Source organism: Narcine bancroftii, chromosome 2 (genome assembly GCF_036971445.1).
Source record: "Narcine bancroftii isolate sNarBan1 chromosome 2, sNarBan1.hap1, whole genome shotgun sequence".
NCBI classification, from domain to species: Eukaryota; Metazoa; Chordata; class Chondrichthyes; order Torpediniformes; family Narcinidae; genus Narcine; species Narcine bancroftii.
Genome location: NC_091470.1, coordinates 57,091,228 through 57,107,664, shown reverse-complemented (window position 1 = coordinate 57,107,664; position 16,437 = coordinate 57,091,228). Strand labels below are relative to the sequence as shown.

General features: G+C 36.3%; 1 protein-coding gene and 1 long non-coding RNA gene across 12 annotated transcripts in view; one reads left to right on the top strand and one right to left on the bottom strand.

Annotated features, from left to right (window-relative positions):
* The window catches only part of LOC138753575 (uncharacterized), a 44,767-nt gene extending 34,192 nt beyond the window's left edge, over positions 1 to 10,575 (top strand). For 2 of the 3 annotated variants that reach the window (XR_011351265.1, XR_011351267.1), the window contains 3 exons: positions 6,101 to 6,203; positions 9,793 to 9,906; positions 10,273 to 10,575. This is a non-coding gene — a long non-coding RNA (uncharacterized lncRNA). The remainder of the gene's footprint in view (positions 1 to 6,100; positions 6,204 to 9,792; positions 9,907 to 10,272) is intronic. The other variant, XR_011351266.1, reaches the window with a different exon arrangement.
* The window catches only part of LOC138753571 (neuronal PAS domain-containing protein 3), a 1,142,342-nt gene that overhangs the window by 428,014 nt on the left and 697,891 nt on the right, over positions 1 to 16,437 (bottom strand). The gene's annotated exons all lie outside the window — the stretch shown is intronic.

Sequence of the window (16,437 nt, the reverse complement as noted above, 5' to 3'; positions counted from 1 at the left end):
CTATTAAACCATTTATGACTCAATGCCTACAATTAGACTGCGTGACCATAAAAATCTTAATCTAAACTATTTTGATTTATTAGCTAGATTTTTAGAAAAAAAGTTGACCATGCTATTGAGTGCATTTTTCAATTTGTGATCCTCATGAACGCACAAATCAAAATTCAGGTCCCTCATGCAGCTTGAATAGTTAATGACTTCATGACTCATTTTGAACACATTATTAATTCCCAATTAATGATCACTTCTTTTCAACCCAATTCTGTAATTACATTCAATGCTAAGATCTTCATGACTGTTTCATTTTTTATAGACTCCCTAAAATTAGTGTTACAAAGAACAGAAATGACACAAACACCACCTGTCTTCAAGAAACAGCTGGACTGTTATACAAACTAAAATCAATTTAGAACAAAAATCTCCAGCTTGCCAACAGTCAACTTGAACTCCAGTTTCAATGCCTCATTTAATTAACACATCAGTTTAATCATGAACTGAATGGAGAGATTGACAGAATCAGTTTAATCTGACCAATTTAACTTTTGATAGCAATCAATCAAATAGGTGGTCAATCTAATTCAATCAATTTTTGACTGATTGATGGTATTATACCAAAAACTGAAAGTTAAGTTCGAATTCTTTCGAACCATCCTTTTACTCCAAGAATGGATTTCAAGCACCTTGGAACAACCCAGAACACAAAATACAAGTGATAGGGATTCAAACAGAAATGGGCACAGTATTTACTTCACTTTCAATTTAAGTGTGAAGTAACAACATAGAAGAGTATTTCACAAGAACAGGCCCTTCACTCCCTGGTTTATGTTGACCACGACGCTAATTTTAACTAATCTCATCTGCTCCAACTCCCTCCATTCCCTGCCTGTTCAGATGCCTTCTAAATCCCTTTTCAATCTTGTGCTCCCACACATCTAGCAGCACACTGCAGGCACCTACTGCTCTCAGTGTATCTAAAAAAAATACTTGCCCAGTAAATTTCCTTTAAACTTTCCCTCTCTCAGACCTAGTTTTTGACATTAGCATCCTGGGAAAATATGCCTTCCATAATTTATCATTACCTCATTTATAATAGAGGAAACCAATTTTACCCATAACAAAAGGTCTCAAGCTAATATGTTATTGTTTCATATTGATTTGCTACCATCACCTGAGCTGTAATCTTGTGTTTTAAAAATGGGATTTTTTTACTGTTCCTCAGACACATTTTTAGCACTTTCAAACTTCCTTGTTACAAACTTAAATGGATAATCAAAATTTCAACTTCTCCAGTCTATTCTTTTCTGAGATCCTTTGGAAAAAGTTAGTTTTCACAAACTTGGCAGCTGTTAATGTGGCCAATTTTCATTCACAATTTTAGCCATCTATTAATGTGCAATATCGCATGAATACCCTTTTGAATATCAGCAAGATGTTGAGTTCTAAGCTATTCTTCCCATTCTTTGTTCAATGAAGCCAAATTACAGTGGCTCTGCTATACTTTAGTTGTATGAAGTTAAAAAAAAATTAAACGGGACTTTCTGGAGCACTAAACACTCTTGAAATCTGAGTCTCCATAATAACAACAGGGCTCCAAGACAATTGGAAAAATAATTTAACTTCAAAAAATTAATTATTTTCATTTTCTTAATGTGCTGGAGCAGCTATAGTTTGGAAAAATTGTGGTCTAGAAGTTGATAGTACTATAAAAAGGGCAGCTTTGAGAAGGCAACAAACCAAAATATTAGTTGCAGACTCCCAGGTATATAGGATTTCTCTGAGAGTTCTGTCCAATGAAGATGTTGTGTCCAGGTTCTTTTTCTTTTAAAATATTTTTATTGGTATTTGAAATATAATGGTACAATTATACAATATGCTACAAAATTAGAAAAAAAAAATGATCCTAATTAAGGAATCCAGAGCACATTCTTAATAATGAAATAAAACATCACACCAACAAAAAAACAAGAAAAAAAATTAAAGAAAATCAAAACCCCTTCCTCGAAGCAAAGTTGAAAGTTGACAATGAATCAAGTAACACCTTGGAGAGGGATGACACAGCACCAAAATTCCAGAACAACATTAAATTTCAATATTATGATAGTAGTCCATAAATGAGCCTCACATCTTTTGGAATTTAATATTTTAATCTTTGATAGCTATCTAATTTTTTCTAGATTTCTTTCTTTTTAATCTTCTTATTGGTTTTAACATATGCAAAATACAAAGGTACATGGTAATAATAAAGTAATTTATTAAGTTACAATTATCAAATGACAATGAAAAAGTTACACATGAACCTATGTTACTAAATTTAAAAAGTAAAAGGAAAAAAATAATACATTCCTAAACTAAGAATCAAACCCCACTTTATGATGGCTACTGGCCAAGTTAAGGAGTCCATTACTAATAATAACTATGGAGTTGTCAAAAAAAAGCAAAGTTAATTAATCTACAAATTTTAAAGTAATTAAGAAAAAGGTCCCAAAGAGAAAAAAAATTAAGATCCATTGCAGTGGTAGAACAATTTTTTCTAGAGTGAGAGAGAGACATGCCATCAGATCCACCAACCAGTGAGTGTGAGTGGGAGGGACTGCATCTTTCCATCTCAGCAAAATGGCCCTTCTAGCATTGAGGGATTGTGAAAAACTCACTATTAAATCCATTGGCTCACACATTCCAATAAAATACCAATGAAAGGGCGAGGAGTCAAGTTAATATTAAGAACTAACGATAAGGTGAGAAATACCTCTTGCCAAAAATTAAAGAGTGAAAAACGTAGCCAAAACATATGATACAACTTACCTTCCAGTTATACATTTATCAGATTTAGAGACAATATTAGGATAAAATGTAGCTAACTGAAGCTTAGAAAAGTGTGCTCGCTGGACCACTTTAAATTGAATAAATGAGTGCCCAGCACAAAGAGGAAATGAGTGAACACGTTTCAAAGTAGAATCCCATGTAGTTTCGCCAAATGGTTATTGGAAGTCTTGTTCCCATAATTTCTTAATGCTACACAGGGAACTATCCCTAGATCTTGAAAGTATTTCATAAAGGACAGAAAGCAATCCTTTATAATTAGGTTTAAAATTATATACTTCCCAAATAAGGTTAAAATCTAAATCCTGGGAAAGCTTCAACATTAAAGAATGTTGAATCTGTAAATAACAAAAAAAAATGTTTATATATTTTAAATTTAATAGATAATTGTTCAAAAGAAGGCAGATTTTGGTCAATATATAGATTTAGAAAAGGTTAGCTATTGAGTATAACTGATATCTTGTAGGCAGAAGATGGAAAAAAAAGTAATGTAAAATAGGGCTAACCACTAAAAACCTATGGTAACCAAAATGTTTTCTAAATTGAAACCAAATTCTCAAAGTGTGTCTGACGACCAAATTATCAGTCAACTTGGAAGCCAAAAAAGGCAAGGGTGCTCCAATTATCGAGAGGAGAGAATACTTTTTAGTAGACTTAATATCTAGGTCAATCCATCATGAAGCACCTTGGTATTCATTATGATGGATCCAAATAGTAATATATCTAATATTCACTGCCCAGTAATAAAATCTAAAATTAGGTAATGCCAAACCTCCATTTATTTTAGTATTTTGAAGGAAAAAAATTGAGGTGGGGGTGCTTGTTTTTCCAAACAAAAGAGATGAGAGAATCTAATGAATCAAAAAAGGATTTAGGAACAAAAACTGGTACAGCTTGAAAAACAAAAATTTATGCAAAATATTCATTTTGATAACATTAACATGTCCAATTAAAGTAATCAAAGGAGGAGACCATTGAGATTCAGAAGGGTAAGGAAATTCTCCTTAAACAAATTATTAAACTTTTTAGTAATAATAATGCCTAAACAGTTACATTAATTTTTTAAAACAATTTTAACAAGGGAGAGGGGAATCAAAAGGAGCAGGAAGAATTCAAAACAAATATTTCACTCTTCTGCAGGTTTAATTTATAGCCTAAAAACTGACCAAATGGATTAAATCACAAAATATATGGAATTGAATGGTCAGGATTGGATATGTATTGCAGAGGATCATCAGTATAGGGAGACATCTTATGAGCATTTCTTGCTCCAGAGATTTGAGAGGACGCTAATAGTTCCAAAGCCAAATTGAATAGAAGAGGGCTTAAGGGACAAACCTGTCTGCTTCACAGTACAGTTTAAAGCATTTGGATGTAACTGAATTAAAGTAAATTGAAGCTGTAGGGGACAAATATATCAATTTAATTCAATGAATAAATCAAGAACCTGGATTAAATTTCTCGAGTACACAAAATAAATATTCTCATTCCACTCGATCGAATGCCTTTTCAGTATCTAAGGAGATAATATATTCAGAGGACAAGACTGTAGGAGAGTAAAGAATACCTAAAAAATGTCAAATATTGAATTGTGAGTCCCATTTAATCCTCAGAAATAATTAGAGGTACCACATTCTTTAATCTAGAGGCCAGGATCTTAGTCAAAATCTTGGCATCAAAATTTAGAAAGCAAATTGGTCTGCAAGAGGAACAGTCTAAGGGATCATTATTCTTTTTAAGAATAAGGGAGATGGAAGGATCATAAAAGGTTTGCAGCAACTTTCCACTAATTGAAGATTGACCAAAGACAGAGTCCAAATAGGGTATCAGTAAGTGAGAAAAGGATTGATAGAATTCCACTGGGAATCCAGCTGGACCAGGACTTTTGCAGGACTGTAAAAAGTTAATAGCTGCCACTATCTCCTGCTGAGATCGTCAATTTATCTAAGAAGTTCCATATTGAAGTTTGATCTTGAGTAAAATCAGAACTATATAGTTTAGTGTAAAATTGAAAAAAGCATCATTTATTTCAATGTGACCACTAGTGGTCTGGCCGTGAGCTTTATGGATCTTGGCAATAAGCTGTTAGTTTTTTAATTTGGCTAGCTAAAAGACTTGAAGATTTGGGTTTGTTTAGGAAAATTAAGAAGGAGATCATATTTAGTTTTGAGTTCAACCCTTCTAAAAAAAAAGCTCAGGTTTTGGAACTAAGGTTGATCAATAACCTTCAATTGAGTAGCCAAGTCATCTCTCTCAGAATTTGCCTTCTTGTTAATAAAAGCCATGTATGAAATTATTTAACCTCTAATGAAAGCTTTGAAGGTATCACAGACTATGAAATCAGAAATTTCTGGAGAGGAATTTTCAGTGAATAAGAAGTAATTTGATCTTTGACATGTTTCAAAAACTCAGGGTCCAATAATAAAATAGAATTAAACCGCCACTGTCTGGTAGTTCTAGTTGGGCATGGGACATTTAGAGACAAAAATCACAAGCAAGCGGTTAGAAATTAATACGTTTTCAAAAGTACAGAAATTAACCATAGGGATCAATTGATGGTCAATAAGTAATCAATCAATATTTGAGGTAAGCAAGATTTAAGCAAGACATAATATTGTTTAGCCACTGTGAATGTGTAGGTGGGGTATTAGCTTTCCATTTGATCAAAATTGCACATCTGGCTATCAACAAAGTAAAAGATAAAATTCAGCTTTGATGTCCGTAATATATCATCCCCTTGAGGTAATCCAAAAAGAGAAATGAAAAGACAAGGTTCCAATTTTAAATTCAGAATTACTGAAAGTGTTTTAAAAACATCCTTCCAAATTTTTTCTAAACTACGGCAGGCCCATAACATATGAACTAAAGAGATATCACCTGTTTTACATTTGTCGCAGAAAGGATTCATATCTGAATAAACATGGGACAGTTTAACTTTAAACACATGTGCTCTGTGGACCACTTTAAATTGCCTTCCATTTGTGCATGGCATTGTTGGCTGCATGTTAATCAAATTAAAAATAGAATCCCAAACCTCATTGGAGACCAAAAGGTTCAAATCTTACTCCCAGGCCTTCTTGATTTTAACTAATGTGATTCATCTTAAATTAACCACTTGGTCATAAATAAAATATTAAGCCTCTATAAAGTAGGTTTTAAGTTCAGAAAATGTATCAAGAATATTCACCTCAAGGATTACAGTAAAATCAGAAATCTGAGATCAAAGTGTCTAATTTGTAAATATCTAAAAAAAAAATGAATTTTATGCATTACATTCCAGAGTCCAGGTTAAATAACTCATAATCTGGTCAGCAACTGGCTAACTTTTGATGGAGGATCGTAATTCACACGCATGGAAATTCACAACCATCATACTTTATAAGGTTAGAAATTCTCTGCTCATTATTTATTACTGAATATTCATATTTCTGTATATGCAGTTGGTTTGCATATATTTCTTTCTTTCAAATGCAGTTTACAGTTACCAGTAATTTGAAATTCTGCTTGATCCGCAGGAAAAAGAATCTCAGGGTTGTACATGATGTCATGTATGTACTCTGAAAATAAACTTGAAATTTGAACTTCCTATTCTCTAAATCCAGCATTCACTTTTAGAAGCAAAAAAAAAGTGCTGAATGAACTCAGTTGATCAGGCAGCATTGTGAAGGCAAGGGGGTAGTCAAAATTTTAATTCAAGACTCTGCAGACCTGATACAGGGTCTTGACCTAGAAAGTCCAGTACTTTGTTTTGCAGCTTCAGTGATCTCATGCATCTCCATTACATTTTAAAGGTTGTTATAAATCTTCCTGTCTGAAAAGAGTTTTGAATGCAGGTTTTTTGCCATGTTGGAAAACTGCAAATCTTGTCCACAGTAGCATGTCGAAATCAATTCCCTCATGTTACCGATAAAAGTGAAAAGAAAGGCAAAAGGCAGTGTGCTGTGGGATGTGATATAATTCTATAGTCAGCCAAGGGCACATATTCATTTTGTGTACATTGTTAAACTATTTAACTAATATGAAATAAACATACTTGTTAACAAATTCTGCCAAATATTATTCAGAATTAAACAGTTGGTAATGATAAATAATGATAATGTTAAAAATATGACAGGATCGACCAGAAACATTTTCAGCTCTCTTCCCTCCTCCCAATGCTGCTGGACTCACCGAATTGCTTCATCAAATTGTTTTTTTTTGGCTAAAATATGGATTATATCAAAACATAAAATTGTATACATAATGAATGGAAAGGTAGATAGTAAATTAAAAACAACCAAACTACAAGCATTGATGCATATCAACATCAGATTATTTCTGCCACCCACGCCTTGGTTCTTTAACACCTGGGAGAGAATTGTGGTTCTACAATACATGCAGGCAAGCTCTTAGCTGGATCACCAACATGCAGTTTGTTTCCATCACCAAGAGAAATGGTGCAATACCACAGAAACAAGAAACATTATGGGGCTTCAATTTTCTTGGGTACATTTCTTCGTGATTCCTCAGATAAAAACAGAACTCAAAGTCAGACATAAACAATTTTGCCTCCCTTCTAAAATAGGTATGCATGTGGCTTGGCAGATTTTTTAAAAAAAGCTCAAGGAGATAGAGCAATGACATCAATATATGTCTACCATTGAATTTAAATAAAAACAAGGATACCCAGGCAGTACACATCTTTAGGGATCAGCCTCCCATAAAACAGTAGCTCATCCATTGGCAAAACAATTGAAAAATGTTTGCATCTCTCAAATAAGAAATTGAAAGAAAGGACACATGAAGAAGGATATAATAAAAAAAATGAGTCTGGTTGCTTTTCCTCAAGCCACGTAGCCCAACAAGATGACAAATAGGAATTTATAAACCAACCTTCACAAGTTAAGGTTCTGCTAAAGTGCTTGTTAGTCAAAGATCTTCTGAAATGTAGTCAGCATTGCAATGAAGAGCACATAATGGGAAATGTTACACACAAGATCCCTGAAACAAGATTAAGGATTCTATTCTGCTAATGTTGTTGACTAATAGAGAATCTTTTATGTCTATGAAAACACACTAAAAGACAAACAGGTTATTGATCTAACATCCAAAATAGAGAAATTCAAAAATTCTATGGTGCAATGAATAGCTTTATACATGTGCAAATTATCTGTGCACACACTAATTTCTTCCCAACTTGCATTGGCATGCAAGCCACTGTGTATGTTCCATGACAATAATTAACATTACTTTTGTGGTTTTCTATTCTGAAAATGGCATGTAAATAGCCTGAGGCTCATCTGCAATAGCACAACCTGTGTTAATCCACCCTGGGCCGCTGAAGGCGAGTTCACCAGAGCAGATCCGTGCAGGGAAGATCATTTCTCCTTAAAAATAAAAACATGAATATCTTTTGTGCTAGTTCTCAGCACTTACTCATTCTGCACTCCCAATTGTGCCCTCCCTCCCATGACAATGGGTCCCACTCACTTTCACTGACCTCTAAATAGCCTCACGTCCTCCTGACTCCTTCTGCTTTTTCTGCACATTCTATTCTATACTTTCTTTCTCAGCCTCCTTGATCTTCTCTTTAATCCATCCTCAAGCTCCTTTGTGCAAATACTCCTCGAATTTCTCAGCTTTCTCCCCATCACCTTCATGCCACCATTCCACTTTAGAGCCCTCTCCCATCTGTCCTACCTGCTGATATTCTTGCAGCTCACATCAGTCTGTTCCACTCTTTCTCTTGTCCAGTTATATCTCCATCTTTCAATCCTCTCAATTCCCATCCCAAATTCTTCAATAATCCTTTGCCTTTGTTCATCTACTTTCAGCAATCTATTTTATCTCATTCTCGCTATGATCTCCACAACCCCACACTTCATGACCTTCCAATCTTGCACCACACCCTCCATGATTTTATTTCTGAAATTGAGAATGTCTTTGCTGATCTTCATTAATCTCCCATGATTCAGATATGATGGAGGCAAGGTCTCCAATATAGATTATGCAAGAGTACAGGCTCAAGGTTCCTCATTTTAAATTACAAAAATCTTTGACCACTGTATTTTTTGAAGCCATATCAGTTTCTGTGGCTTCATTCTAAACTGTCAAAACCACTTTACCATGTTAAAAGGTGCGGAAGAATTTCAAACTTGGCATCTTTGAGAGTCCAGTATTCTCCCAGTACTGCACTAGATGGCAGCCTAGATTATGTGCTCCAATCACTTGTGGGATTTAAACTAAAAAAACTTAGGGACTCAGCTGCAGCACAGCAACCAGAGAAGGAATTAACCCTCATCATTATATAATAGCAGTTCAACATATTATTGAAAAGGGAAGAAATTTAGAGATATTTTCTGCTATTTTATTGAAAGGCCATGGTTAATATATCAGGATAATTAATACCCTTAGTAAGTTAAGAATTTTATTGAGTCCTTAGGGCAGCACGGATGATCGGGACCAGCATTCAAATTATGTACTGTCTGTAAGGAGTTTGTATGGTCTCCCCGTGTCTGTGTGGGTTTCCTCCAGGGTCTACAATTTCCTCTCACTGTTTGAAATGTACTAGGGGCTGTAGGTTAATTGGGCCGCACAGACTCATGCTGAAATGGCCTGTTACCATGTTGTATGTCTAAATCTAAATTTAAAAAATTAGAGAAGTTTCATAACTATTTTGTCAACATATTGTTCAGTCACTGAACCTAAAATTTCTCTGTGCCCATCCTGTCTACTTCTTCATATATTAATCTGACAAAGCATTGAACATGCAGTGGCACTAAAATAAATCCTAATTACACGGAGGTCAAATTTTCTAAATAGAGTTGCAGTTTCCCCAAGTGACTTATTTGATCATTATTTTGTCTGTGAACGAGTTAAATGTTCCCAGTTAAGAAACTTTGCTCTGTATCTACATGGCCCACCATCCGCTTTATGAGCATTGAGAACACAAAAAATTGTTTAAGTATTGTTTGCAGCCATTTTGCTTTCTAGATTTTTCAGTCATGGGAGTTCTTGGAAGAGCAAGACTCAATTTTTGCTCTGATAATCAACATGAAGGGCTGTGAGGGCCAGAGAACAACATATTGGCACAGATGGCAGGAAAAGGTACAGAGACACATTGAGCCAGCCCCACACGTGTGTGTGTGTGTGTGTGTGTGTGTGTGTGTGTGTGTGTGTGTGTGCACGATATATGTGTGTTTGCATGTATAATACAGACATACACTGTATGTGTATATAATCACACACACAATATAAATGTATATATAAATACAGACACATTTTTTCATATAATTAAAAAAACTTAGACATCTTTAAATAACAGTTTACTCCAATCCAATTTCTCTAATGAATAACAATTTGATTGCACATTCAAAACTGTGACATTGAAAATTACATTGATGATCTTGTATTTGATAATACGATTAAGAACAAAATTATTTATTTTACATCTTTATTCTAATTACTGTGCAGAACTGAAGGAGGAATACCAAATAATGCATTTGACTCAATTCCAAGAGGCTGAACATAAGAATTCCAGTTCAAATACCATTTTTTAAAAGTTGCATCTTCACGGCGATGGTGCCTGCATAAATGTGACATATATCCTATTGAAAAGGCATCACTGAAGAGCAAACTAGCATTAAGTGAGCCAGCTTTGACACTTGAACTAACAATTGATATTGCATAATGAGAATTGTAAGTGATCCTGGCCATACAGCTAAACATTCTGTAAAAGCAGCTGCCAATTCCCATACTTGCTGACTGTTATTTAAAAAAGACTACATGGATTCGGCTATCTTATTTGCTTTAACAGTCAAGCCACTGACAAATCAAAAATAAAAATAAAAATGCAAATTCTCTTTGCAACAGCAAACTGCAATAAAAAAAAGAATAGGAAAGAAATACTGTAAGCTATTCCCTCTTTTTAAATGATGATGCAAAACTATAAAAATACAGAAGTGGATCATTTTCAGCCCATTGATTACTAAAATAATATTTAAAACACGTGCTTGCAATTTACTAGTGCTTACCTATGTGAAAATACAAAAATATTAAAACAAAAAAACCCCAGAATATTAAAAAAAAGAGTACTTTAAAAGAATAATTGATGTTCCAAAAGTGGACTGCAGTATTCAGATAGATGGTTCACCACCATCACCTCAAGTGCAATTAGACAAGGGCATCAATGCTGACCATTCCAAAAATTCTCTGAAGGCTTCATGATAGTACTTGCAATAGAAGAGACCAAAAATAAATAAATCAAATAAGAAACAGTGCAAGTTTCCTTGGTTACAAACAAATATTTAAAAGGCAGAAGTAAAAAAAAGTATGCAGATAGAGAATAATAAATACAAAATTTGTCTCTTGTCTCCATAGAACACTACAGCACAGAAAACAGCTCACTCGGCCTTTCTAGTCTGTGCCAACCATCATTCCGCTAGTCTCATTGACCTGGTCCCTTTCCATAACCCTCCAGACCTCTCCCATTCATGTGTTTATCCAATTTATTTTTAAAACCTATGATCAAACCCACATTCACCACACTCCCATCACTCTCTGAGTGAAGAACTTTTCCCTAATTTTCCCCTTAAACCTTTCCCCTTTCAGCTTAAAACTATGACCTCTCATATTTATCTCTTACAATCTGTGTAAAAAGCCCTACTCACATCCACTCTGTCTATGTCTCTCATAATCTTGTCTCTTTTTTTCTCTTTGGCTTGGCTTCGCGGTCGAAGATTTATGGAGGGGTAAATGTCCACGTCAGCTGCAGGCTCATTTGTGGCTGACAAGTCCGACGCGGAACAGGCAGACACGGTTGCAGCGGAAAATTTGTTGGTTGGGGTTGGGTGTTGGGTTTTTTCTCCTTTGTCTTTTGTCAGTGAGGTGGGCTCTGCGGTCTTCTTCAAAGGAGGTTGCTGCCCGCCGAACTGTGAGGCGCCAAGATGCACGGTTTGAGGCGCTATCAGCCTACTGGCGGTGGTCAATGTGGCAGGCACCAAGAGATTTCTTTAGGCAGTCCTTGTACCTCTTCTTTGGTAGGTCATAATCTTGTAAACCTCTATTAAATCTCCTCTCTTCTTCTTCACTCAAAGGAATCATGCCCTAACCGGTTTAATCTTTCCCTGTAACTCAACATACTGTACATGCAGTTCTAGAAGATGGTGTTTTGCCTCCAATTCTACAACCTGGTGTTCAATGTGGAGCTCTAGAATGTGGTGTTCTACCTCCGATCTCCATTTTCATGCTAATTATGCTAAATTAGTATCAAAAGGCATCTGAGAAGAATATGCAAATTAGCAATGTAATTTATACTGGCTGTTACATTTGTACCAGCATTAATGCATGCAAGCCTATCACTGCAGGAATTTGGCAGCATAGAAAATCACAATGTTCATCAGTCGGCCACATAAATCAACACTCAATACTGATAACACCAATTTTTCACCTTATTCTAAGCATATACTCAGCAGTTACTAGATTATAAAAAGGACATTATTATTATTTTTTTTTAAATCAACAATTTGGGGTTTAGTTACCAATCATAAGAATTTTTCAATCTCATTTGAGTGAATATGCAAAGTATTTTCCTTGCATTCTCAAGGTTCTCTGCAGCCATTTGCTCTGAGACATGAATGTTCATGTTGCAGCACAGCACAACAAAGCATAGTAGGGTACAAGAAGAACTCATGGTAGAGGTAGAAATAGATTGTCATGGTGAGGATGGCATTTAAACTCAGAATCTCATGGCCCAATCTTCACAAGGACAAGATCATCCTCACATGTTCACAACTGCAGAGCAGAACAAGGACTACAGGTAATTGGTTGTCAAGATCACTGTGGTTACAAATCTCAATGATATAATCTTTCAAATTTGAAATGGAAATAGTTCTATTATTTTGCAGTTTGTTACTGGCTGCTCCAGAAGAGAGGTATTTACTTATTCTATTCCAAGAGAACAGAGTGCAATTGCATAGAAAGTCCCCACAGAGACACTGACTGCATAGTCATTTTGTGAATGCTGTATTCTAATCCAGTGATCCACTGCAGCACAAATGTTTTCCTTTCTTCAATGTATCAATCAGCCAATGGCTAGTATTCTGGTAGCTATTATGGTCCCTTCAATTCTTAGTATATCAATATGAGCTGTTACAAAAAACTAAAGGACAACAAGGATTGTCTTGCAAGACCAAGTTTCTTAACTATAGGCACTTTTATACACGCAATGGATGCCATGCTGCCTCATGAATTAGAAAAGAAACCACACTGCTTTAGTCAAAGAATTACACTGAAAGAACCACTGTGGGAACCACAAAAATACACACCAGAGGAAGATTTGTAATGAATAGCTACATTCAAACCATAGTACATTACAGCACCTAAGCATGCCCCTTCAGCTCTTCTAGTCGCTGCTGAACCATTTTTCTGCCTAGTCCCACTGACCTGTACCCAGTTCATAGCCCTCTATAATACATGACCAAATTCTTCTTAAATGTTAAAATTGAATCTGAATTCACCACTTCAGCTGACAGCTCATTGAATACTCCCACCACTCTCTGTGGAAGAAGTTCCCCCTAAACCATTCCCCTTTCATTCTTAACCCATGTCCTCTGGTTTGTATCTCACCAACCCTCAGTGGAAAGAACCTACCTATATTTAATCTGTCTATCCCCCTTGTAATTTTAAATACCTCTCTTAAAGTTACCCTCATTCTTCTATGCTCCAGGGAATAAAGTTCTAACCTGTTTAACTGTTCCCTGTAACTCAGTTCCTGAAGTCCAGGAAACATTCTAGTAAATTTTCTCTGCACTCATCTGTAGTCAGGTGAACAAAACTGCACACAATACTCCAAAATTGGCCTCACCAATATGTTGTACAGGTTTACCATAACATCCAACTCCTGTATTCAATACTTGTGAAGGTCAATATGCCAAAAGCTCACTTTACAATGTCATCTACCTGTGATGCCACATTCATGGAATTTATGTATCTGTATTCCCAGATCGCTCTGTTCTACTGCACTCCTCAGTGGCCTACCATTTACTATGTACATTCTTTCTTGATTTGTCCTTCCAAAGTGCAACACTTCACACTTGTCTGTATTAAATTGCACCTGCCATTTTTCTAGATGGTCTAGATCCCTCTGCAAGCTTTGAAAATCTTCTTAGCTGTCCACAACACCTCCAATCTTAGTGTAATGTGCAAACTTGCTTATCTAATTTATCATATTATCATCCAGATCAATGATGTAGATGACAAACAACAATGGACCCAGCACACCACTAGTCACAGCCTCCAATCTGAGAAGCGATCATCCACCACTACTCTGGTTTCTCCCGTCCAGTCATTGTTGAATCCAGTTTAAAACTTCACCATGAATACAGAGCGTCTGAACCTTCCTGATTAACCTCCTATGTGGGACCTTGTCAAAGACCTTACTAAAGAAAATGCAGACAACATCCACAGCCTTTCCTTTGTCAATTTTCCTGGTAACCTCCTTAAAAAAAACTCTATAAGATCTGTTAAACATGACCTACCACGCATAAAGCTACATTGACTATCCAAATACTTGCATGTCTGATGTCTTAGAACTCCTTCCAATAATTTACCTACTACAGGTGACAGGCTCACAGGCCTATAATTTCCAGAGATACTTTTGGAGCCATTTTTAAACCACAGAACAACAAGAGCAATCCTCCAATCCTTCAGCACCATACCCGTCACTGAGGACATTTTAAATATTTCTGCCAGACCCCCTACAATTAGCCTCCCTCAAAGATCCAAGGAAATATCTTGTCAGGCCCTAGGGATTTTTTCCACCCTTATTTGCTTTGAGACAGCAAGCATCTCCTTCTCCCCTTTAATCTGTATAGGTTCCATGACCTCACTGCTTGTTTTCTTTTCTTCCCTCAACTTTGTGGCAGTTTCGTGAGTGAATACTGATGGAAAAAAACATTTAAGATCTCACCCATCTCTTTTGGCTCCATACAAAGCCCATCACTTTCATCTTTGAGGGGGCCAATTTTGCTCCTTACTATCCTTTTGCTCTTAATATACCTGTAGAAACACAGGATTTTCCTTCACATTATCTGTCAAAGCAATCTTGTGTCCTCTTTTTGCCTATTTCTTGCATTTTTATACTCCTCAAGCACCTCATTTGCACCATGTGTCCTATAATTGCTCTACACCTCTCTTCCAAAGTAGATCCACAACATCCCTCACAAACCATGTTTCCCTAAACCTGCCAACTTTGCCTTTAATCCTGACAGGAAAATACTAACTGTGTACTCTTAAAATTTCACCTTTGAAGGACACCCACTTACCTCACACATCCTTGCCCAAAATCAACATCCTAATCCATGCATTCTAGATTCTTTCTCATTTCCTCAAAATTAGCCTTTCTCCAATTTAGAATCTTATCCTTCTCTATAATTCATTTGAAACTAATAGCATTATGATCATTGGAGCCAAAATGTTCCTCTACACATATTTCTGTCACCTGTCCTGTCTCATTTCCTAAAAGGAGATCTAGTACTGCACTCTTTCTAGTTGGTATCTCTCTCTCTATGGATTTAGAAATCTTTCCTGAACACATTTGACAAACTCCAAGCCATCCAGTCTTTTTATAAAATGGCAGACCCAGTCAACATGTGGAAAGTTAAAATCTCTTACTATCACAACCTAATGTTTTCTGCAGCTGTCTGATATCTCTTCACAGATTTGCTCCTCCAATTCTCTTTGATTATTGGGTGGCCTATTATACAATGCCATGACTGTGGTCATACCTTTCTCGTTCCTCAGATCCATCCATATAGACTCAGTAGACAAACCCTCTGGTCTGTCCTACCTGAGCACAGCTGCGATATTTTCCCTGATGAGCAATGCCATTCCTACACCTTTCATTCCCCCTGTTCTATCCCTTCTAAAGCAACGGAAGCCCAGTACAATGTGCTGCCAGTTCTGCCCCTCCTGCAACCAAGTTTCATTAATGATACAATGTCAAAATTCCACATGCTAATCCACACTCTAAGCTCATCTGCCTTACTACAATACTCCTTACATTGAAACAATTACACCCGAGAACATTTCCACCACGTACAATCCGATGACTTCTAACATTACATCCAATTTTTACATCATTTTTTTTCCTCCTCCATACATCTTTTCTAACACTCTGGTTCCCATCCCCCTGCAAATCTAGTTTCAACCCCCCTGGAGCAGCACTAGCAAACCTTCCCATAAGGATATTAGCTCCCCTCCATTTCAGATGCAAACCATCCTGTTAGCACAGGTTCTACCTTCGCTGGAAGAGAGCTCAATGATCTAGAAACCTGAATCCTCTTGCACCTGTCTTTAGCCACGTGTTAAGCTGCATTATCCTCCTATTTCTAATTTCACTGGCACGTGGCATAGTTAGTAATCTTAAGATCACACCCTGGAGGTCCTGTCCTTGCAGGACCTTTCCACAGAACATCTAATCTGTCCCCCCTAAATATGGAATCCCCTATCACTATAGGTCACCTCTTCTCCTTCCTTTCCTTCTTAACCGCAGGACCAAACTCTGTGCCAGAGTGCAATGCACCCCAGTGGGCATTCTCCTCAATAACATGTATACCATTTTGGATACTGTTGGGGGTG